The sequence below is a fragment of the Falco peregrinus genome, chromosome 14, assembly GCF_023634155.1.
Source record: "Falco peregrinus isolate bFalPer1 chromosome 14, bFalPer1.pri, whole genome shotgun sequence".
NCBI lineage: Eukaryota > Metazoa > Chordata > Aves > Falconiformes > Falconidae > Falco > Falco peregrinus.
Genome location: NC_073734.1, coordinates 1578269 through 1601377, shown reverse-complemented (window position 1 = coordinate 1601377; position 23109 = coordinate 1578269). Strand labels below are relative to the sequence as shown.

The window sequence follows — 23109 nt, the reverse complement described above, 5'->3', positions numbered from 1 at the left end:
AGGCAGGAAAAGAAGATGACAATGGAGCAAGGAGGAGAAACAGCCACTTTTGTCAGCAGGTTACATCAGCCCCCAGCTAAGCTGCAACAGCTCCTTCATGTTGACTCATTCCTCCAGTCTTTTTTCACCCAAGACAGACACAAATCCTCCCCTTGCTGGATCCAGAGGATTCCCTAACACGCTGGGCTGCCTGGCAGCTGGGAAAGCAATCTGACAGGGAAAAGCACACCCGACAGACACAGGATTTGACAGTGTGAGCACAGGACGACACACTGGTCCCAAGGGTCGCAGATCTGCAGACACCCTGGCAAGCAGGGATAAGCCAACCGAGGACGCAGGTATGCAGTCCCTACACCCCTCTTCCAACCCAAAAAGCCCCGTCTCAACACACAGATTTGGCGGGTTTTTACTTATTTTCTTCTGGTGGCAGAGATACTCCCTCCCTGCTGCTCCCTGCAACTGAGAATAGAACAGACACAACTCACCCAGCAGAGAGGAGAGGGGTACAGGGAAGCTGGTGCCTGAGGGGGACTGCAAGGAATTCCTGAAGTCACTATCCCAAAGTGAAGTTCACCACAAATCATGCTGGCTTGCTCAGGTAATGATCTTGTCTCCCACAAAGCCAGCAGCAAGCTTGCCTTAACAGGAAGAGCAATTATCACTCGAGGGTTAAGAGTACCACCGGGGTGGCAGCACGGCCACCTGCATTACAGCATTTTCCTTTTCTGTTTCAAACAAGACACCAGCCTTTCGTTTGCCCTGTTGCCGCCCCTTAAATTAACCTCATTCAGTTTGTCAAGCTGTCCGTCAGTCTGCATAACATTCCCGATGCAACGCTCCTGTGAAAATTTCAGTCGATAACTCGCCCTTTCAATTGGAGACCATGATCTCTGAGCCTCACAGCCACCGTTTGCAGACTGGCCAACAAATGGGAGACAGGGAAATGACGGCTCACCACCCTGCAGCAACCTCCAAGCAGGAACCAGAGCAGCGGCTTTGGCGCTTTAGAGGACACAAGGCTTGGGTTCAGGGACACGGGGGAATGAAGGATGCCCGTGTCACCCATCAGCTGGGCTAAGGCACAGCGCAGCCTGCTCCGCTCTCAGGTGGACACGTGCACGTCACCCTGACACCCGACTGCATCTCAGGCTTTATCTCCACAATTATTCAGTCCCCTCTGCTTCCCGTCAAGGAGCTGCCAGGCAGCGTAAGGCAGCCAAGGGCAAAACTTCAACTGGGGCAGCAAAAGAGCGGCAGAGCAGGCAGCTGCTGAGGGCCAGGGCGCAGCTCGGGCACATCTCGCCCACGCCCGTGCTGCTCCCATCAGGCAGCCTCAGCAGCACCGTGCCCGGAGTCTGTCTGAAGAGCCTTTGGTGAAGCGGCTGATGGAGCAGGTTCCCAGGACCTGCCTCCTGGCACGTCTCCATGAGAGCAGCAGCTGCCCTGAAAAGCAGAGATGCTCACCATGGGGGAACTCAGCCCCGTGGAGTCAGCAGGGGGGATCATCACACACACAGAGTCACAGAGCGGCTGGGGCTGGCGAGACCTCTGGAGATCATCTGGTCCAAGCCACTGCTCAAGCAGAGCCCGTCTTTATTGCAGGGAAAGAAACCGTCCCTGAGCCGCCTCGTGTTACTGCTCTAGTGACTGATCAGCCCCAGGACTGGCAGAGATGGCGGTGAAGCACGACAGGCTTTATTGCCCAGTCCCATGGGTTAGGGCCCTGAGGCAACGGAGGGGCAGATGTACCCTGCAAGCCCCCCGGCTACACCGCGAGCTGCCCGGGGAGGAGGGAGGCATTGCACCGGGACAGCAGGACCCGAACAGCTCTGCGGGTCACTGCCTGCGACAGGCATGCAAACCCATCATTTCAACACCAGTACCAGCCATCCCTGGTGGCTTGCTCTCGCCACAGATGGAAAGCGGGTTTTCATGGTGGATTCAAAGAAAGCTGCCCTGGGAATCCCTCCCCCACTTGGAGGTTACTGTTGTCCCCCAAACAGCTGGAAAAGCAGCAAGGAGGAAATTCGCCCCCCTCCCCCTTGGCCCAGGAGGCTGAGCCTGGCCTCTCGCACGCTGCCTGATGCTTTACCCGCAGACCCAACCAAGCCCACAGAGCCAGGCCTGGGTGAACCAGCTCCACAAATCCAGCCCACCTAGCGTGGAGCAGAACAAACCTCCTCCCAACCCTGTTTTTAAGCCCCTCACAGATCCCACCTCCAGTGAGCGGCACAGCCCACCCAGCGTCCGCACAGGAGCCCTCCCTGGCTGCACCAGCCCTGCCCCCCCCTGCCAGGGCAGCGACCCAACCGCCTCCTGCCACGCAGCTTGTCAGCTGCAGCCTCCATCAGTTCAACGGCCTTTCCCTGCGGCTGGCCCCCGGAGATGCCCTGCAACGCGACGGAGCCCACACGCTCTGTAGCTACACAACCCTTACCGTTATCTTTTTGTGCAACACCACAGCTGGTTGGGCGCCCAGCAGGTGTGAAACTCACCTCACCACAGGCAGGCTGAGGACAAACTTCACACCCCAGACTCTGTCACAAACAGCAGTCTGACACAAAGCAAACGCAGACCTAATGGGGAAAGCGTCGGGAAATCCATGCCCTTCCAGGAGCAAAGGGCCACAGGGGCCTCTTGATCTCAGAGCTCCAAAGACACGACTCTCCGTTAAATACCGTCCAGAAAACAGAGGGAAAACTTGTAAAGATGATCCAGACTCATTTCTGCACAAACATCTATGCAAGCTGTCTATTTTACTGAGGGGTGCCCCAGCTAAAACTGCCCCCAGAGCCAGGCTCCTCTCGCTGCGTTGGGACGGAATATCTTGCTTTCTCTCCGAGACAGCAATATGGGAACGTTGCATGTAAAAATCAGGCCACAGGCTGCTACAGACCAGTCAATTTTCATTGGGAAATAGCCCCACAGATACTTACCATCTCTACACAGAAGGAAGCAGGGATGACAGCCTGATTGGAGAGGTGGAGAGTTTTGGACGCATCTTGTAGAACTTCAATACTGCTGGAATTTATCTCACTCAGATGCACGTAGACAACCCGTTCTTCTCCAATGCTCACTAAACAGATATTCTGCTCCAGGAAGCAGGTAGGAAAGAAAAAAGAAAAGCAGGGGAAGTTAAAAAATATGAGACAGCTCTAAGTGTCCTCCTCGACTGGGCGATAAGTACGGCTGTTGGAAGTTTTCAGTGTTGCAAGGCTGACACAGAAGGCCTGGGGCAAGTGCAGGCTCGGGAGTGACCCCATCTGAAAGCCACAAGCTCCCGTTCTCAGGGGACAGAGAAACCCTGGGTCCCACGCTCTCCTTTCCAGACCTCCTCCACAGTTAGCTCTCCTTTCTCTGCCTTGTGCCTGCTCCCGCTCCTTCTGCCGCTCAGCCTTGCCCCAAACCTCCCTGACCGCTGCTGCTGCACAGCGACACTTGGACAGTTACTTCTCTGACATTCCCAAAAATGCACCTCTGAAAACCAGCACAAGCCAGAAGCGAAGCAGGCTCTTCAGAGCAGAGATCGTGCAAGTTATGGCCTCTGATGTGTGCTTATGTGTATTCCTGGTATGGCATGAATAACAGGCATTAATTATTCATTACATCATTCAAGTGGTGTTTTTTCTCTGACAGTCAGAACCAAAAGCTTTCTCCTTGCAGAACTGGCACAGACTACTGGAGGAGGAACACAGATCCCTTTGCTAAACCACCTTCCCACATCATTAAAAACAACGAGAATTTGTGCACTCTTGCGGTGGATTTCACTGGTTCCAAACACCTCAACACTTCAACAGGATCTGAATGCATAGAACTCCCAACACTGACCAGACGCCGTATGATTCACTGGAGGGCACAGAGTACGATTTAACCGAAAAAGAAACCAGCTTCCACGATGTAAAACCTTTAATGATGTCTGGCTCAAGGAAGTGGTATTGACCGCTGTCAGAATCACCAGCCCAACTCAGCCAGAAGCAGCAGCATCCAGAAATGCTCATCCCTTGGCAGGGCACTGCTGCGTGCAACTAAGAGCCAAAAACCTCACCTACCAAGGCTGGGGCCTCCAAAATAAGGAACTGAAGCCATGCACGATGATGCATGTCTGGGCGATGCTGCCCAAAGCTCCCGGGAAGGAGGAGCTGCAGGGAAGAGCTGCGCCTCGCCAGCCAGCTCAGCTTCCCGGTGACAGTGGGACAGCAGCAGCAAAGGCAGGGCAGAGCCCTTTGGGGATGAGCGGAACAACATCTGGAGGATGCCCAGGAGAGCTGCCTTCTGTCAGCCTGTGTACTAACACCACGCATCCTCACCACCAAGGAGAGGGCTTCAGAAACGCTACCCCTTCATCTACAGGGTTCTAAAAGGGACAAGGAAAATGCCATGCCACAGCGTTACAGGCAACATGGCACAGGGAAAGGCAGCAACAAGCGATGGCAGCTCTGCCACCAGTAACGCCAGCGCTGGGATTTACCAGCTCCTTCATGCAGATGACACACGCCAGACTGGAGCTGGCACGCGTTCACCTGCAAACAAAATACCCGACAACGGAGCTGTGGAGGGACTCTGCACAGCCTGGATGAAAGATCTGTACCACGTTCTGCCTGAAACGGTGGTAAAGACCAGGCATCGACACTGGGCACCCCAGCCTAAGGCAAGAACGAGCTTTGAAGTTCTACTGGAACACACTGCAGCGATTCCCAAGGTCAGACTTGCAGCCGTACGGGTAGGATCTGCCACCAGCGCAGGACACGTAACAAGACAGCCAGCTCTTCTGCCAGCCCAGAAAGCTTTGGGTGCGTCAGCTACCAGGGAACTACTGGAACTGCACTGCAACCAGAAGACAGACCTATAGAAAATGCAACGCATCTAGTCCTTTCTTTAGGCACAGCTACGCTTCTCCAGCTGAAATGCTCGCCCTTTGGGCAAAACATTGACACGTTCACGTCCAAACAGAAAAGATTAAGGTAAGGTCAACTTTCAATTTATAAATTGTTAGCCCAAGCGTAAAAGCTTTTCAAGGTACCTGTAGTTCAAAATCCAGCTGACATTTAAACAACTGGTTATTCCAGTGGGGAGAAACCCTCCTCTTTCGGGGAAGCATGCCTTCTGTTTGCAAGCAACTGTTTTGTCAAACTTGAGACTTCCCTGCAAAGCCTGCATTGCCTGGCCTTGCTGTTGACTGGTTTACATGCACATCCCCAGCAGCCAGGGTTGAGATGACCAGTGGCATCCAAGGGATTTGGCATCATCGTTTCAATTCGGTTTATAAAAAGTTTATATCCCTGCAATTGTTTTCAAAATGTCAGCCTTCCTTTCTGTTACAGAAAGCTTCACGTTCTCGGGAATCCTCTGATATCCCCTTCCGTGCTCAGAGAGAGGACAAGACATTTTAAAACAGCTGCTTCAAAAGTTAGTATCCTCTTAAATTAAAGTTTAATTAACTAAATTTGTTCTCGATTTCAGCCAGTGGAAGCCAGGACACCAGATACAACGTTCTCTTGCCTACACTTTGTTGTTGCTGCTGTATATGCCTGAACGCAAATGTCCTGTAGGAGCCTTTAGTCCAGGAATGCTTTGCCTCACCCCTTTTCAAGCTTGGTAGGGAAAAAAAAAGAAAAGAAAAAAAAGCTTGTGCTCCAGATGCAAGCAGTGTGGAGTCTCATGCGTCTTTGGCTGGGGCTTTTGGCAAAGAGATATGATGGATATTTCTCAGGCGGGATGGACCTGACTTTCAGGAAAGCTTAAATCCAGCTTTACAGAAATCATCATTTCAGCACGGTCTCTTACACCGCTCTTGCTTTAGTGGTATTCAGCGATGTCCCCGTGCGCTCCCGAACAAGAGTTCTAATGAAGCAGCGGTTGCTGCTCATCTCGTAACGCAGGAGAGCGAGAGACCCAGGAATTGCTCTGGGTTTCAGACTGGGCTTGTTATCCCGCCTCACACGTCCGTAATTAAACACCATCTCAGACACTTAGATTTCCACCTAAGAGGACACCACCCTTCTCTAGGCATTAGCTGCTACTTATGCCATGAATCCCTTCTTTCCGTGTCCGCACCAGCCACATATTGTCACGTTCTCCTTTTCCCTGGCAGAACCCCTGTACACTTTATGCCCACCAAGATGAGTCACACAAAGGCACGCGTCTCGCCTAGCACTCACCAGCGGGGATCTTTCATTCCCAAACACTGAGACACTAGCCACAGTGTCCTGCCTTCCTATCGCCTGGGCTTCCAGCGTCAACGGGATCTCTACCGAGCTGTGAGGCTGGATAATCCCACACGGCACAGGGCTGGAGTACCACACAGCAGCATCCTCCTTGTGCTCCTATAAGGGACAGAATCAAAGACAACTTCAGAGTGACCTCTGAGGAAACTCCAAGCTTCTTAACATCCACCACAACGGCAATTCACCCACATTTTTAAAAATCCCTAGGAGAAAGCAGAAAGGCACAACACAAGGAGCAAGATTTGTATGGGCCTAATTAGCATCCTCACAGGGTCCAAAAGCTGCTGCACTCGCAAACGCCCACTCCGGTGCTGGCGGCCTCCTTGCAGCAGCTTTTCACAACCCTCCAAGTTCTCCTGCATGAAAGCACCCCAAAGACTAGAACCGAAACTGCTTTCTGAAGAGTTCAAACCGCTCCTGAAGTTCATATTCAGGTAGCTTCCCGTTCTCTCCAAAACTTTAGGTTTGAATATAAAACAGCAAGGTCTTATCCAAACCCCGTTTTTTTCCTAACAAACCCCTCGATAACGACGTTTGAGGGCAGGAGGCGAACACGACGCCAAGCCTGAGGAAGGACTCCATAGCAGCCTGGAAGATCGCTGTCGTTCACAAGGGTCAGCATCCACTCGCAAGGGAACTTCAGAAAGCACCGTCCAAATGTCAGAACAGGGCTGAGCACGGGCAGTGGAGGAACGACACATCCGGGTGAAGAGATGACCAAAGGGAATTAGAGACACTGAGAGAACGTAGAAGTTGTTTACTCCCCAAACAGCATGAAACAGACACAACGCATTTGTCTCTGCCAGATAGACATTTCCTACCTCTACGGCAATCGATCACCTCTAACTTCTTCTTACTCAACAGCCTCTTGTAAAGGAGGGGCAGCCCCAGACTCCCGTGGCAGAGGCTGCCCAGTGCCCTGCCCCAGTGCTCTCTCATCAAGCTTTGCCCCTCCCTTGCCCCAGGAGGCCGGCAAGGACCCTCCCACAGTCCCAGCAAGGCACGAGCTCTGCGGGAGCCTTCCCGCTGAGGACCAGCGCTCCCCAAAGCTCAAGGAAAACAAGACTCCCGCATCTCAGTAAAAGCAACTCCCTCCTCTCCCGTACCGCTCTCGCCCTGCCTGAAACCTCAGCCGCTTGCCCCCGCGATGGAGGGCACCAGCACCGCCTGCCTCTCGCAGTGGGTGACCAGCCTCTCCCAGCTCCTGCAGCTGCCTGGGTCCTCCACACACCAGCCCACACACTGACTCTTCCCATTCCCACTCGTTTTACAAAATTGCAGCCCAGGCACCCAGTGGGTGACTCTGCCGGGGAGAGGGAACAGCACCAGCGAACTGCGTCCCTCTCGTCATTAAACTGGCACCCGCTGCGGCGCAACGGCATTGAACGACGCTGCAGCTTTTGGCTTAAGTCTGGGAACGTTCATGCTCAAGAGAACCAGAGAAACCTGAGCTCACCTGCCACACCAAGGACTAGTTTCCCCTCACCACTCCTGCCGTAAGCCCCTTTCCCATTTGCACACACCTTCATTAACTGAGCCAGACCCCAGCTTTCAGCAGGCTGCTTGCCGCCTTCCAAACAAATGCTGCATTTTGGGCCAACCCAGCACAAGCCCACCGCTTGCAGGGAGAAGCAGGGGCAGTCCTTTGGAGATTCATTACTCCTCAAGTCCCAGACAACAGGCCAATAGTGAATATAATCACTGCTCCCTTAAAAATAAAATAAACCAAAAAAAAAAAGACAGAGGCATGGCCCTGAGCACTGAGCACAGGTGCCTCTCAACATGGGCTGCTTTCAAAGCACGGCTGTGCTCACAGCGAGCTGGGCAGAACTAGCTCGTTAAGCAACATTTCTCATTTGGAGCTGAAGCCAGGACACCCCACGCCAGGCAGCGTGCTGGGCATGGGTACGCGGGGAAAGGTGGCCAGCTGCAAGGAAAGCGCCGGTACCTGGCTGTGAGAGGCACGCCAACACCTCCTGGCCAACACCATCCACGCCCACCACCAGCGCCAGCTCGTATCGCCTCACCGTGCTGGAACACAGGGTGACCTGGTAGAGGAGAAGAGCGTCAAATACTTAATCACTGCCAGAAGCCGTCAGCCACGCATGGTGTCCTCTGGCTCTCACCCACGGTCAGGAAAGGGAGCGATATTTTGCCTTAGTTCTCCTGCTGGTCCACGTGTAGACCACTGTCTTTCCGAGTAACAAAACTCTTCTGCCGATATCCGATTTATTAAGTACGCCTTGCATACCAGGGCATATGTAAGCTAAATTAAAGCACAATTCATGTTCTACTTGCCACTGGGACCAATTTTTACTCTCGACTACAACAGCATAAATCCAGAGGAAATCTGTTGACTTTCACAGAATGAGGCCAGCTTTACAGTGGGAAGCCGAGGGCAAAACGTGGCCCAGCAGCAGCTGTGCAGCTCATGGCTGCTGGAGCTTTTCCAGTCCTCGTTGCAGTGGATGCAACCATTCTGCTCCACATGAGAGGAAAGATAAGACCGGGAAGAATAGCAAACTGCTTTATGCAATGACATCTTTCTTTTAACAGTCACCTTCTGTCCCCATCCTTCCTCGGCCCACTTTAAATCAAATTGCTCTAAGCAGCTCAGACACACACGCATGGCTTCTGTGCTTGACCGTAGGGTACATGATCCTTGGCTTACAACTTTGGAAACAAAACGGTGCTCCGCCCCAGAGTACCCCAGCTCACAAAAACCTAACACGAACACCGATCTCTTACTTGCGTTATGCCCAAAGCCAGCAGCACTACAGCCCTCCTGCGCACCAGTGAAGCTTCAGCTCCACCTGCTGAAGCACGTATGGCCGGGCTCGTGCCATAGCTGGATACCCAGGGCTCCTTGGGAGCGGATGGTCCCCTTGCAGGGCATTATGGTGAATTCAGTTGGCTTGATGTGATGTTGGGCTCCCTTTCTCCAGGACGGGCAAGTGTTGTCTGATATCTGAGCAAAACTGGTGACGCTGCGCTGTCCTGAGCCTTCGCCAGGGATGCGAAGGTTGAAAGTCATGGGAACCAAGGAGGTGTTAGTGAGGCGACACGGCAGGGTGCGAGGAAAGCCTGGGAAGGTGAGACAAATATCAGTCAAGTCCCCGGCTATCCCGTGATTCCTGGTGTGACTCTCCTGTTAGGATAGACCGGTGCTTGTTGTTTATCTCTTTTCAGTGTGAATGAGAGGTAATGGAGAAGCTCAGGGAGGAGTGAGTTGTGACTGAAGTTGCTTTTTCCATGGATGGCACAGCTTGCTTCCTTGGCAATGGGCAGTGCCGTTGGTGCTGAAGAGCTGTCTCTACCTCTGAGGAGCTCTCTCACCTGCCCCCAAACCAGCCCCAACTCTTTCTCACTGATCAGTGTGCACCCAGACAGAGCATTTATTCTGAAAATTCAGTCTGTAAAATCCCCCATTAACTCCATGAACATTCCCCCAGTTTTCAATATACGAAAGTAGGGCATTGTCATGTAAGGAAAAGAAAGGATGAGACCGGGCACTACAACATGATGCGTTGCACTCTAATGCAGTTTCTCTAGGCAGGACCCTTAAGGCATCTCCTGTTTCTGGGCAACCAGACTGAGCACATGACAACTCGGCCCACCTCACTGCAGGCAAACCTGATGCTTCCTTAGAAATGAGCAGGAACTGTGTCTCACCTTACCTAACAAACGGGGACATCACATCCACACTGCCTTTGATTACTGCCCACAAAGCCTGACATCACTTCAGCTCTGACACTTGCTTTCCACAACGGAAAACCAGTGGTACAACCACACTGGGTGAGGGGGTGGCTGTTCTGCAGAGGCAGGACACCAGCCCGCAGCTTGGTCTGGAGCGGACACCAGCTCTGCCAGAAGACACCTCCCATGCCCTGCTTACCAAGTGCTATTTGAATAAAGACAGGGAGGAAAACCACCTGCAGACACAGCAGATAGTTCCTCTGTGCCCAGCAGCAGTGACCATTGCCCACCGCCAGCAATTACTCCGGCAGGGAGGCGGGGGTGGGGCACAGAAAGGACATGCACCGACTGACCCACTGCACAGCCCCAAATGGGACCGAAGTCACCAGATGCAGACAACAGCCAGCAGCACAGTGACAAGAAGCAAAAATACAATAGCTGCCTTCAGCTGAAAAGGCCTTGTTAATGAAATCAGATTAAAGTAGGATGAACCTCCTATTACACAACCGCATTTCTGCCGGTGCGTTTCTTGTGGGTCTATTTATTCAAAAGGAAGCAGAGAAGTGGCCGAGTGGTGATGCAGGGAGAGGGGGAAGTGGCTCAGGGAAAGTACTGAGATTTCCTAGAAAGTCCACGAACCGCATGAAACCACAGGGGCATCCTGGGCACAGAATGATCATGGCCCTTCAATCAATCCCCAATTGATTTCACATGTAAACTTTAGACCATCTCAGTACAAAGCCTTTTCTCTGAGACTCGAGATGGAGAATCAGAATCTGCATTTCAGTGGAGATGCTCTGGGTGCTCAGCCACCGGCTCCGTCAGTGGAGCAGTGCTTCGGCTGGGGAAGGAGAAGGAGCCCACATCTCTGGAGACATCACTGCCCAAACCAATGCCGAGCTACTGCCTGGGCTTATTACCGGGCAGGTGATAACGAGGAGCCCTCACAGCACAAATTAACAGCTCACACTAAAGGTCAAGTGGGTAAGTGGTGTCCTCGCCTTGCAACAGGAACGTTCACCCTGAGCAGCCACAGGCTAGCGTGTGGCTCCAACTCCCTTCTCCTGCAGCCCCATCCCCTGGGCCCTTCTGGGACAAGGGCTTTCACCATCATTCTGCCGCCAAGGATTGGGAGGTTGGGGCTGAGCAGGCTCTGAGGGCACCAGGAAAATACTGACTTTCTATTCCTTTGGTCCTGTTTGATCTCACGGCAGCAAAATACCACCTGAGCAAGCGGCAGCCCTGGTTCTAACACCCTGAAGGCTGCTGTGGAGGAACACAAGTGACAGACGCTCCCAAAGCGCTTCATTTCAGTAAGGCACAGACCTCCCCACCAGCGGTCCAAGCCCAGGGCACACTCACCAAAGGAGACGTCGCCGAATGGAGGGAAGGTACATGGAAAGGGAAAGTCGGTCCGATGACACAGCCCCTGTAAGGACAAAGGCAGAGGAGGAACTGGCTTGGTTAAAAAGAACTGCAAAGCGTTCGGCTTTCGTTACCACCGGGACGGATAGAAGCTGGTCTCAGCAGCACGGTGGGTTTCAAATCAACCCGTCACCCCTGCGCTCGGCACAGCATCCCTGTGCACAGGGGCAGCCAAAGCAACGTGGTCAGCAGGTGGCGGCTGCTGAGGTGGCTCAGGGCACCAGGGCAGGCAGGGTACACCCCCAGGTTGCTGCTGGCCCAGTGAAGGACCCTGAACAAGTGATGGCTCTGTGCCTCAGTTTCCCCATCTGTCATGTGACGGGCAGAGCTGTCCATGCAGAAGCAGGTTCATTGTAACTAGCCCTCTCAGCCACAGGTTCCCTGCTTTGGTATCTCTTTGCTGGAACTGGCCTTTCCATGGCCTATATGGACATCTTCCTCAGACCTTATTCCACACTACCATTATGCGTGCAGGATTTTGAGGCACAAATCCACAGGAGCCCCAGACATCTACTGAGAAACGCAGCACAAGTTCTACACAGTGGATGGTGGAATCTTGGAGGAAAGTATCAGCTTGTTACCAGTGCACCGGCTGACACATCCAAGAGCAAGACTGTTTGCACCACCGAACATGAGTGTCCTGAAGCCACCACACCAGCCCGCCCATCCCTAAATTCAGAGAGGTTCCAAACTCCCAAACTCACCAACATCCACTGAAATCAGCACTTGAAGCTGCACAACATTCATTAATTTCATGGTTGATGCCAATCAATGCCAGCTCTGCCTCTTGGTGAAAAAAACAAATACAGATCAAGGAGCACAGTGACCCGTGCCTCCTAGTTTTATTCACAGGACTGCCACCGGGTCTCTCGTACACATGAACAGACCCCAGCCTCCCGCAGGAGGGACCTGCCCTCACCCGTCGTGTCCCAGTTCCAGCATCCCTTTCTAAAGAGCAAAAGAACAAGCGTTCAGGACCTCGTCAGGTCTGTTTCCAAGCAAAGAGTGATCACCTATGGTTTGGGCATCTTCTGACTGCACAATCAAAAAGCACTCAAAATCTGACTTTCAGGAGTTTCAATCCCATGCTAATTCTCGATTCCTGGAGCTGAATCAGTTCCTGAGAACAAGTTAGGTAGCAAATCCCTTCTGGCAATGAGGTTCCCTCTCCAAGGACCTCACGTAATCAGACTTAACCTGCCAAGCCCCAGCATCCTACTCTGGATGGAGCAAAGGGAGCAGACATGCTTTCCGTAATAGCACTTGCCAAAAGACAATAGAAAACTGCCTCCAAACCAGCCACAACTGGGTCTCACACTGGGAAACTGCCAAGGGTGAGCCTTGCAGCGAGGGGGGAAATAACTGCCGTTTCTGCTGAGCACACAGGAGCTGTGCCCAAGGAAGTCAGACCTGAAGGACTGCCCAGAGGGCTCGGCCAAGCAGCCAGCCCAGAGCCCTGTGCGCTACAGCCGGTAACAGCGCAGCTTGCAAGAGAACGGGGGAAGAGGGCAGTCTTTATGGCAACAGCCACATCTTCCAATAGTGCTTCTGAAGGGAGATCGGGGTCCTCGCAGAGCAGGAAGGAGCACAAGGTAGGAGAGGAACCACCTGCACTCCCACCGCTGTTCCTTCCTCTGCAGCCCCATGTCCCACCAGCCAGCTCATCTCCACTCAAAAGAACTGGGAGTTTTTCCCTCCCTGGAGAACTAAATCCAGTGCACAACCCCCCCTGAAGAGGGAGGCTCGGCTTGCCCCGGTGGGTGGGCATCTCAAAAGCATTTGAAACAAACAGCTTGAGTTGTGGGGCTGGAGAATGAGAGATAAGGGCTGGACAGGGGTCCTTGGAACAAAGGCAAGACAGAAAGCAAGGAGGCAGATGCCATCTCGAGGAGAGGAGTCTGCAGTGGGAATTACTGTGGAGGCACCCCCCAGGCTCCTGTAACCCTCCTCACCTGACGGTCAAGGTCACGGGCTCAGGGGACCCATCCGCACTGAACCGGAATCCTTCTGTGAACTGCCCCAGGGCGGTGGAACTGAAGGAGATCTGGATGACTTGGAGGACATCTGGTAAAACGATGCCCTCCTGGGGGAGAAAGGAGAAGCAGGAGCCCAGAGCGGTCGCCGGAAGGACCAACTTGGAGGGGGCATCAATGACTCCTTTGTTAAACAGGATGACCTGCAGCAGCAAGAAAGCAAAATGGAAATACATGAGGAATCTTCTTTCCTTACAGAAGGCTGATTTGTTTTCTAATTAAACTTCTACAAAAGGCAGAAGAAGCTGTGTGCTGCTGCTTGGCTGAAGCCAAAGAAAACACAACAGGACAGTTTCTGCCTTTGGGTTTTTGCATGCAAAAAACCCCAGTGATAACTTCACATAAACAGAGTCACTCTGGGTTTATTCCACTGACACAGAGCAGTCCGCTTGGACTTGCAGGGCTGAGGATGTGCTCAGCATCACCAAGGCGATGCAGACCTGCCCCAAAGAGCAGCAAAGGGCGGTCGCAGCATTACAGCGAATCGTCACCTAACTGCTCCCGCTCCAGATGAGCCCAGTCCTGCCAAGGGCAAAACACATTCAGCTCCCGTTACAGCCAGCAAGTTTACTGGATGTAGAAAATACCTCGGGACAGCCCCATAACCAGCTTCAGCAGCACTCCCCGACTCTGCTAGGGTACGTCAGTGAGGCCCATTTTATTCTTTTCTTTGATCTGAGAGTCTCTTTGTCTTTGCTCAACCAGACATGTCAAGAAAGGATGAGAGTGAGGGGCATAGCAGCTCCACCTGCTCTAAAGAATCTCTTTCATAAATATTCACAGCCATCATCTACTAATTTACCATTATTTACTGCTCCAACAAGCTACACAATCCTGCAGCATTTGCTGAGATTCAGCAAGAAATGCCCACACCTGCCTGTGAGTATCAGCACACTGGTGGTCACCAAACCTACCCAAAGCAAAGCTCTACAGTTTCCGAAGGCTGCAGGTGAAATCCGGCCATTTCTGTGGACTTATCTACCTGCTTGGCAGTTATTTTCCCTAAGTTTTGTCCTCGCAAAACCTGTCAGAAAAACTGAGACAGAAGCAGAGGTACAGCCCTTATTTTTTTAATTTTGCAGCTGCTGTTGAAAACATTCCTGTATTCAAATTCTGCACTGGTAACTTGGAAACTACTCATATGTTTTACACCTTAATTACAAATTGCACTTAGGGATCCTACACTGAAGTTTACCTCCAGTCTGGCTACTTAATACAGCACTTGGAGTATCATCTACTTATTCACATTTTCTCCAGTAATGAAACCAACACATTGATATATATAGAATCAATAAAGAATCAGCATTAAAAAATGCATACATACAGTGCACAATATTTTGGCAAGAAAACACCTTAACGTGTCCTTCCCTGCAACAGTCAAGCTTTTGAAAGTGTCTGGCACGATGTACTGCCTCATTTTCTACCGCCTCCAGTTGCTGTATCTTGGGGGTTTTTTTGGTTGGTTTTTTTTTGAGAAAACTTGCCACCATCGGCGGGGGGAGGCAAATACCCAGAAAGCTCCTTTGCTTCATTTCCAGAACTGCCCTGCTCTGTTCATAGAGCCAGAGGGGCACCAGGTCTGAAGGGTGGCAGGAGGCTGCTCAGCAGGGACAGCGCTCCCGGTGCCTGCGCGGGCAGCTCTGCGCGGGGAGGCTGCCCGGCTTCCCTCCGGCGCCAGGATCCAGCAAGTTGCGCTTCACTGAAAGGTGTTTGCAACGGACTCGAGTCGGAACACAACACCTTTGTTCCAGCTGCTTTTTAACTGCCAGGGTACCAGGGCGCAGTGCATCTAGGGCTGAAACAAAAGCCTCTGGATCCTGACCTTTTTGACCCGGTGTTGCTATCATGTGTCAAGGGCTGGATTTTCTGCATGAAGCCTCCCAGCTGGTCTCAAAGGGAGGTTGCCAAAACGCAGGGATCGGGGCTTTGTGGACAACATACACACCTTTCAGACCCCATCAAAACTATCCAGATTCTGCAAAAACTCCCACATTTAACTTACATCAAATAATGCGTGCACATAACTGCCTGTGTTGCCAGAAATCCAGCAGGTGCACAAAGCTCACTGCTGCCCCAGGGGCCATCAGGATCCACCCCAACCCCAGCAAGCCCCACTGCTCACCTCGTAGCTGGGGGCTGACGCAACAAAAACCTTCCCGATGTCCAGCTGGTCAAAGCTGAAGCGCAGCTGGGGCCCTATGCCGCTCCCTTTGATGCGCAGGGGCAGCCTGGTCTCACGGCCTGGGGAGAGGTTGCCATGTCAGTACAGAATTCCTTCGGTTCGCCTGGATTTTCCAGGCAGCCTCAGAGCCAGTCCCTGACTCCGGGCTGGGTGGCACCAGCACTAGATGCTCCGCGAGAAGATACGGGACCCTTCTCTTCCCTCAGCAGATCAACTTTGCGGCTGGTTTCTAACTTCTGACGGAGCCCTTGGGCTGGTTTGTAACTTAGCAATCAGTTTGCACCCTCAGAAAGTGATGCTGCATATAAAACATGATTTCTGAATTCCTTCCCATGCACTTAAACGAGCTTTGAAATCCATTCAGAGAAGGCACAAAGCTCACAAAACAGAGCCGGAGAGAAAAATCTGCTGTCTGTATCGCTGCAATCGGAGACGACCGCACAGGAGCTGAGAAGTATGAGCCCAAGCAAGGCAGAGCAGCCTGCTGACAGCGATACCCCAGCAGCCTGCTGACAGCGACACGCGCACCTGAGCGCTGCCTCAAGCAGGCAGAGCATCTCAGCCACCACCTGCGCCTAACGTAGGGCTCCGTACCGGGGTGCTCCAGGGCTCACCGCCTGCAGCAGCGCCTTGTTAAGACGGGGCTTTACGGTCTCCAGAGAGCAGCACTCACCTGTTCCCACCATCAAACCAAGAGCTCAGCTTTGTAAAGACGCCCCACCTGAAGCATACTGAGCAGTTACGGAAAACCAGCCTCCTCGCTACTGAAACCAGATAAGCTCTAAGTGTACTGCTAACACACATATCCCTTGCTGCAAAGGCAACTGAGACCACAAGGCTTACAGCTGAACTCCAGGATGCTGAGTTTCTTCCTTAAGTCTGCTAAGATGGCATAGTGCAGGATCTTTCAGTCTGAAGCCTTTCTTGAACCACTGGAGCAGCCTAAAGTGCCTGAATTCTAGCTCAGGTTTTGGCTTAGGTCCCCCTGCTGTTATAGATTTGCTAAGAAGTTAAGATTGATTGACTTTATTTGATTGATTATTTGATTTTATAAAATCAATCATGTAATAGAAATATAAGAGGATAAGAAAATATATTTTAATGAAACTTATAGTTATAGTAAAAAGCGGCTATAGAAGATCCTCTGTACAGCCCCGTACCAAGGCCGGAGGAATTGGTCAGAATCACCTAGTAGGAATGTTTAGAACTTAGATAACAGACTTAAGATTTGAGATGATTGTTTGTATGTAACCTAGGAGGATGTACTAAAATGTCAAAATGAGAATTTATGTGAACTGGGGAGAGTCGAGTGAAGCAACCCATAGTTGCCGGCCAAGAAACAGTTACCTCAAGTGGCAGGTAATTCCGGCAGGGGGAGATCGAGACCACCGACTCACATACCACCTACCCAAATCGTACCCCAGACCCATTTCCGGACCTTTCTAACCTTTACTGCGCAGAATCGGGTATGGGAGGAGAGTATGTTAATGATTTATGGGAAATCTTACGATTATGCATGGATATTTAATGAATATGTATGAATCAGTTCTATACAAGGTGTATGATTTTGAACCATGGTGTGCGTCGATCGTGAGGGGACTCACTCACGCACCCGGCCGTCCATAAAGAAAAGTCTGCTTTGGTGTTGATAAGTTCTTCATTCCGAGATTTCGGTAACAGTTTTGGCGACCCAGATGGGACCTCGCGGAAGGAGACCGGAGGAGTCGGGGACCTGATCGGTTCCAGCCGGCACCGAGGATTTCTCGGGGATACCCATCGATCCCCGATCCGTAAGGCTCTTCGCGACGTTCCCTGGATTTTGGTAAGACACTTCTTCTTGTAATTGTAGTAAGTGGGTAGGAGTCCCACTATAATAAGTGTATGGTAAGGAGTGGGTTGGAGACCCACCAGTGGGTTTGAGTCTCACTGAGTAAGTCTGCCTGTCAGACGCGGTGAAAGCTGCGCAGGGTTGGACTAAAGGATCCTTGTGGAAGAGGAAGCCTAGGCGCCTGCCCGTAAGACATAAGCGAAAGCTATTGCAGGGTTGGACAAAAGTGGAAACAAGAGAACCTACATGCTATAGTGTTCTCTAAGGTAGTGCCTCTAACAAGAAGTTAGGAGGGGTTTTTCTTCTGATACAGAATTGTTTATTGTGTCTGTGTATCGAGAAGAGAATTAAGAAGTGTATAATATTGTGTTTTATGTCTTTGTTTGAAGTAACAATTGTGGAAAAGTGTGAGTGTGGCTGTAAGGGTGAGACGTGCAATTAAGCACGAAAGCGAGTGTGGAGCGTGGATCCGCGGATCGGGGAGACAGAGTTGAATAATTGTGTATTGTACTGTGAGTGATTATACCATGGCATCTAAGTTAACTCGGTTGTTTAAAAGTAAAAGCATGCGTAATCTTGCTGTAAATGATAAAATCCCGAAAAATTCTCCATTGGGATGTTTATTGGCACATTGGGGAGATTTATATGAGGATTTGCCAAAAAGCCAGATGATTGAGTATTGTAATAATTGGTGGCCTCTGTATACATTGGAAAATCAGGAAAAGTGGCCCATAAATGGAACACTGAATTATAATACTGTTCTGCAGTTAATGTTATACTGTAAAAGGGAAGGGAAATGGAGTGAAATGCCATACGTGGATTTGTTCTTTTACCTGAGACAGAGAAAAGACTGGCAGGATGAATGCAAGTTAACTGATGGAGATAATTTTGTGATGGCTGTAACTGCTGATAACAAGAAAGTAAAAAGGTGTTGCTCAACTTGTGAGATCGGGAAAGGTTGTTTAAAGAAAAAGATTGTCACTGAGAGTGATGATGGACCAGAATTAGATATATCCCCTCTTAGGAGAGAAAGGAATCAGGGTCGAGAATCTAGGGCACGAGAACAGGCGATTGAACCGGATAGCAGTGGAACAGGAGATGTGGAAGAGAGATTATCGGAGATTGTAATTCATACTCCTGTTTCACGGAGAACTCGGCAACAGACACAGACTATAGCTCCCCTGCGACAGGGAGTTGGTAGTGATGGACCGGTCTATGTGAAAGTACCTTTTACAGCTATGGATTTGATGACTTGGAAGCAGGCAGCAGGAAATTATAGAGAAGATCCTGAAAAAGTGGGCAAGGTGGCAGATACTATAACTAGAACACAGAATCCAGACTGGAATGATTTACAGGTGATCCTGGATAATGTGTTAGATGATACAGAGAAGCAAACGGTATTAAAAGCTGGTAAAGCTCAGGCAGAGTTGGATGTGATGAGTGGAATTACAGGTGGAACAATAGAACAGAATTTTCCATCTGGGGATCCGCAGTGGGATCCAAATAATGTAACACATAGAGAAAGACTGAGACGGTATCAGAAATGGGTTTTATATGGGATTAGACATGCCATGCCTAAATCTCTGAATTGGTCTAAATTATATGAAGTAAGACAAGATAAAAATGAATCTCCCTCAGCATTTTGGGAACGATTAAAGGAAGCTGCCAGAAAACATACTGATTTGAGAGTGGAAACAGAGGCAGCACAAATGCAACTGGCTTTGATTTTTATGGGGCAATCGGCACCAGATATAAGGAAAAAACTCCAGAAACTGGAGGGAGAGAATTCAAGGAGTTTGAATACAATGCTGGAAGTCGCATGGAGGGTATATAACAACAGAGAAAGAGAAGAAAGAAAATCAAGGAGAACAGATTTATTGGCAGTAATGACAGGAACGGTAGACAGAGGAAGGGGCAGAGGAAGAGGACGAGGATTTAATGGGAGGGGAGGTTGTATGCACTGTGGCCATCGGAAATTTAATACCCCCTTAGGAGTAAATCAGTGTGCTTTGTGTAGAGAGGAAGGACATTGGAAAAAGGATTGCCCTAGAAACAAGAGTGTTTCTCACGACCTTGCCAAGATAATGATTTTAGACGACTGAAGGGGACCGGAGGGAACCCAGCTGAACCTCTGGTTAAAATTTAGCTGGGAGATAAAGAAGTTAAATTTTTAGTAGATACAGGAGCGACATTTTCGGTATTAAATACATGTAAAGGAAAAATAGGAACAAAACCAGCCAATATAATAGGAGCAACAGGGAAAGAAGAGAACCAGGCCATTCCTACAACACCTAGATTTGAAATTTGGAAATAAGATAATCACACATGAATTCTTGTATGTACCAGAATGTCCGATACCCTTGTTAGGAAGAGATTTGTTGTCTAAATTAAATGCACAAATTGTTTTTGATGAAGGAGAACTTTTCTTGAAAATACCCGAGTCAAAAACGGGAGAAATCTTGATGATACAAGAAAGAGTAAAGGAACAAGAAATTCCACAGGAGGTGGATTTGGCAGTGATCCCTACTGTATGGGAAACAGATATTCCTGGTAAATCGAAGCTAGCAGAGCCTGTTAAAATAGATTTGAAGGAAGGCGCAGGAACAGTGAGAATTAAACAATATCCAATCAAATCGGAAGTGAGACAGGAATTGAAGAAATTGAGTGATAAATTTTTGGAGTATAACATTTTGGAAGAATGTGAATCTGAGTATAATACTCCTATCTTACCAGTCAGAAAACCCTCGGGTGAATATAGGCTGGTACAAGATTTGAGAGCAGTAAATCAACTAGTTAAGGATATTTATCCTGTAGTAGCAAACCCTTATACACTGTTAACAGCATTAAGGGACACTTATCAACGGTTTACAGTGCTTGATTTAAAAGATGCTTTCTTTTGTATACCTTTGGAAAAAGAAAGCAGAAAACTGTTTGCTTTTGAATGGGAAAATCCTCAAACCGGGCGAAAGATGCAGTTGACATGGACTAGATTACCCCAAGGATTTAAAAACAGTCCAACTATCTTTGGAAATCAATTAGCAAAGGAATTTGAAATGTGGAAACAGGATAAATCAAGAGCTGGGCATTTACTTTTACAATATGTGGATGACATATTGATTGCTACAGAAGAAAGACTTACCAGTATACAGGTGACTATCGACCTCCTGAATTTCCTGGGACTAAATGGATACGAAGTGTCCAGGAAGAAAGCCCAGACAGCCTGCCAGACTGTGATATATCTGGGCTTTGAGATTTCAAAAGGACAACGACAATTAGGAAAAGATCGCAAAGAAGCTATTTGTGGTATACCTGAGCCGAGAAATATTCATGAACTCAGAGCATTTTTGGGAATGACTGGGTGGTGTCACCTTTGGATCATGAACTATGGGCTAATAGCTAAACCGCTGTACGAGGCCCAAAAGAACCCTCCCTTTGCATGGGGCCCACAACAACAAAAGGCTTTTGTAGAGTTGAAACATGGCTCAATGTCTGCACCTGCCTTGGGACTGCCGGATCCAACCAAAGATTTCCAGTTGTTTGTTCATGAAAGGCAACACCTTGCACCAGGCGTGTTAACCCAGAGGATAGGAAGCTGGAAACGACCAGTCGGATATTTCTCTAAACAACTGGACACAGTGAGTAGAGGGTGGCCAAACTGCCTTCGAGCAGTGGCAGCAACAGTGATGCTCATACAAGAAGCTTGGAAATGGACTTTGGGAAGAACAATAACAGTCTATGTCCCACACATGGTGATAACTGTCCTAGAACAGAAGGGGGGACACTGGCTGTCTCCCAGCCAAATGATGAAGTACCAGGTAGTACTGACTGAACAGGATGATGTGATTCTAAAGACAACTAACCTGGTAAATCCTGCAGTGTTTTTAAGTTCCATACAGGAAGAAGGACAACTGGAGCATGATTGCTTGGCTGCCATCGAGTATGTTTATTCCAGTCGTGAAGATCTGAAGGATGTACCACTGGAGCGACCAGACTGGGAACTGTATACTGATGGAAGCAGCTTCATGGAACAAGGAGTCCGATACGCCGGATATGCGGTAACAACAGAGACTACAGTTATAGAAGCAGGAGCATTGGCGAGTACCACATCAGCCCAAAAGGCGGAACTCATCGCTTTAATTCGAGCCTTAGAGATAAGCAAAGACAGGAAAGTAAATATCTGGACTGATTCAAAATATGCCTTTGGGGTAGTGCATGTCCATGGAGCTTTGTGGAAAGAGAGGGGGTTATTGTCCTCTCAAGGATCAAACATTAAGCATCAAAGAGAAATTTTATGATTATTGCAAGCAGTTCAAAAGCCAGATCAAGTAGCAATCATGCACTGTAAGGCACACCAGATTTGGAATACAAAAATAATAGCTGGGAATAATTTAGCTGATAGAACAGCAAAAAAGGTAGCAAAGAAACAAGCATTGCAAATGGCAATAATTCCTTCTAAAACAGTAACCCTTCCTAGGGAAAACCCGAGATATTCAGAGGAAGATGACAAACTGAGTCCGTTATTAAATGCTAAGAAAAACTTAGCGGGATGGTGGGTAACTCCTAATGGACAGGTAGTAATTCCACCTCTTGTGATGAGAGAGATAATTCAAACGAGACATCAGGAATGTCACTGGGGAGCAGAAGCCTTAGTAACATCTTTACGAAAACAAGTAATATCAGTTAAGATGTTGGGAATAGCTAAAATGGTAACTGCAAAGTGTGAGGTATGTTTGAAAAATAATCCAATGATTAAGAAAAAGGTTCAAATGGGTAGACTGAAATCTGGTGTAGAACCTGGAGATTATTGGCAAGTAGAATTTTCAGAGCTGCCTAGACAAAATGGGTACCAGTACATCCTGGTAGGGGTTGATACTTTTACAGGATGGCCAGAAGCCCTTCCCTGTCGCACTACACAAGCAAAAGAAGTGGTGAAGTGGTTATTACAAGAAATAATTCCGAGATTTGGAGTTCCTATTGGAATTTCTTCTGACAGAGGTCCACACTTTGTTGCTGAAGTAGTCCAAAGTGTTAGCAAAGTATTGGGTATTAATTGTGACCTACATTTATCTTGGAGACCCCAATCTAGTGGGAAAGTGGAAAGGATGAATCAAACTTTGAAACGACAAATAAGTAAAATTTGTCAAGAAACCAGTCTAAAGTGGCCTCAGGCGCTTCCATTGGCATTATTACGTATCAGGGTACAGCCAAAGAGTGGAACCTCACTCAGTCCTTATGAATTATTATATGGAAAACCATATGAGTCTCCAGAACCAAATCCAAACGTACATGTAAAAGGAAAGCAGGATGTATATAACTATTTGCTTTCTCTAGGAAAAACTCCGGCTGCAATTCGGAGTGCAGTAATTTGGAATAGACCTTTATCCCTGGAAAATTCAGTGCATGATTTCCAACCAGGAGATTATGTCTATGTGAAGACCTGGACCTCTGAACCTTTACAGGAACGTTGGAAAGCACCTTTCCAAGTACTGTTAACCACTTTTACGGCTATCAAGATAGCAGAATCGGATGCTTGGATCCATTATACTCGAGTGAAGAAAGCACCTATTCCATGGAAGATTATCAACTGTGACCCAAAGACTTTAAATTTGACTTTGAAAAATGTCTAATTTTTCATATCAGGTTATGATCGTTCTTTGGATTCCATTTGGGTTGGTAGTGTTGGCAGGATCATGGGCTGACTTGGTGGACAGGAATGAAAGA

General features: G+C 49.3%; 1 pseudogene; it reads right to left on the bottom strand.

Annotated features, from left to right (window-relative positions):
• Positions 1–1765: 1765 nt before the first annotated feature.
• The window catches only part of LOC129785696 (hydrocephalus-inducing protein homolog), a 67209-nt pseudogene continuing 45865 nt past the window's right edge, over positions 1766–23109 (bottom strand).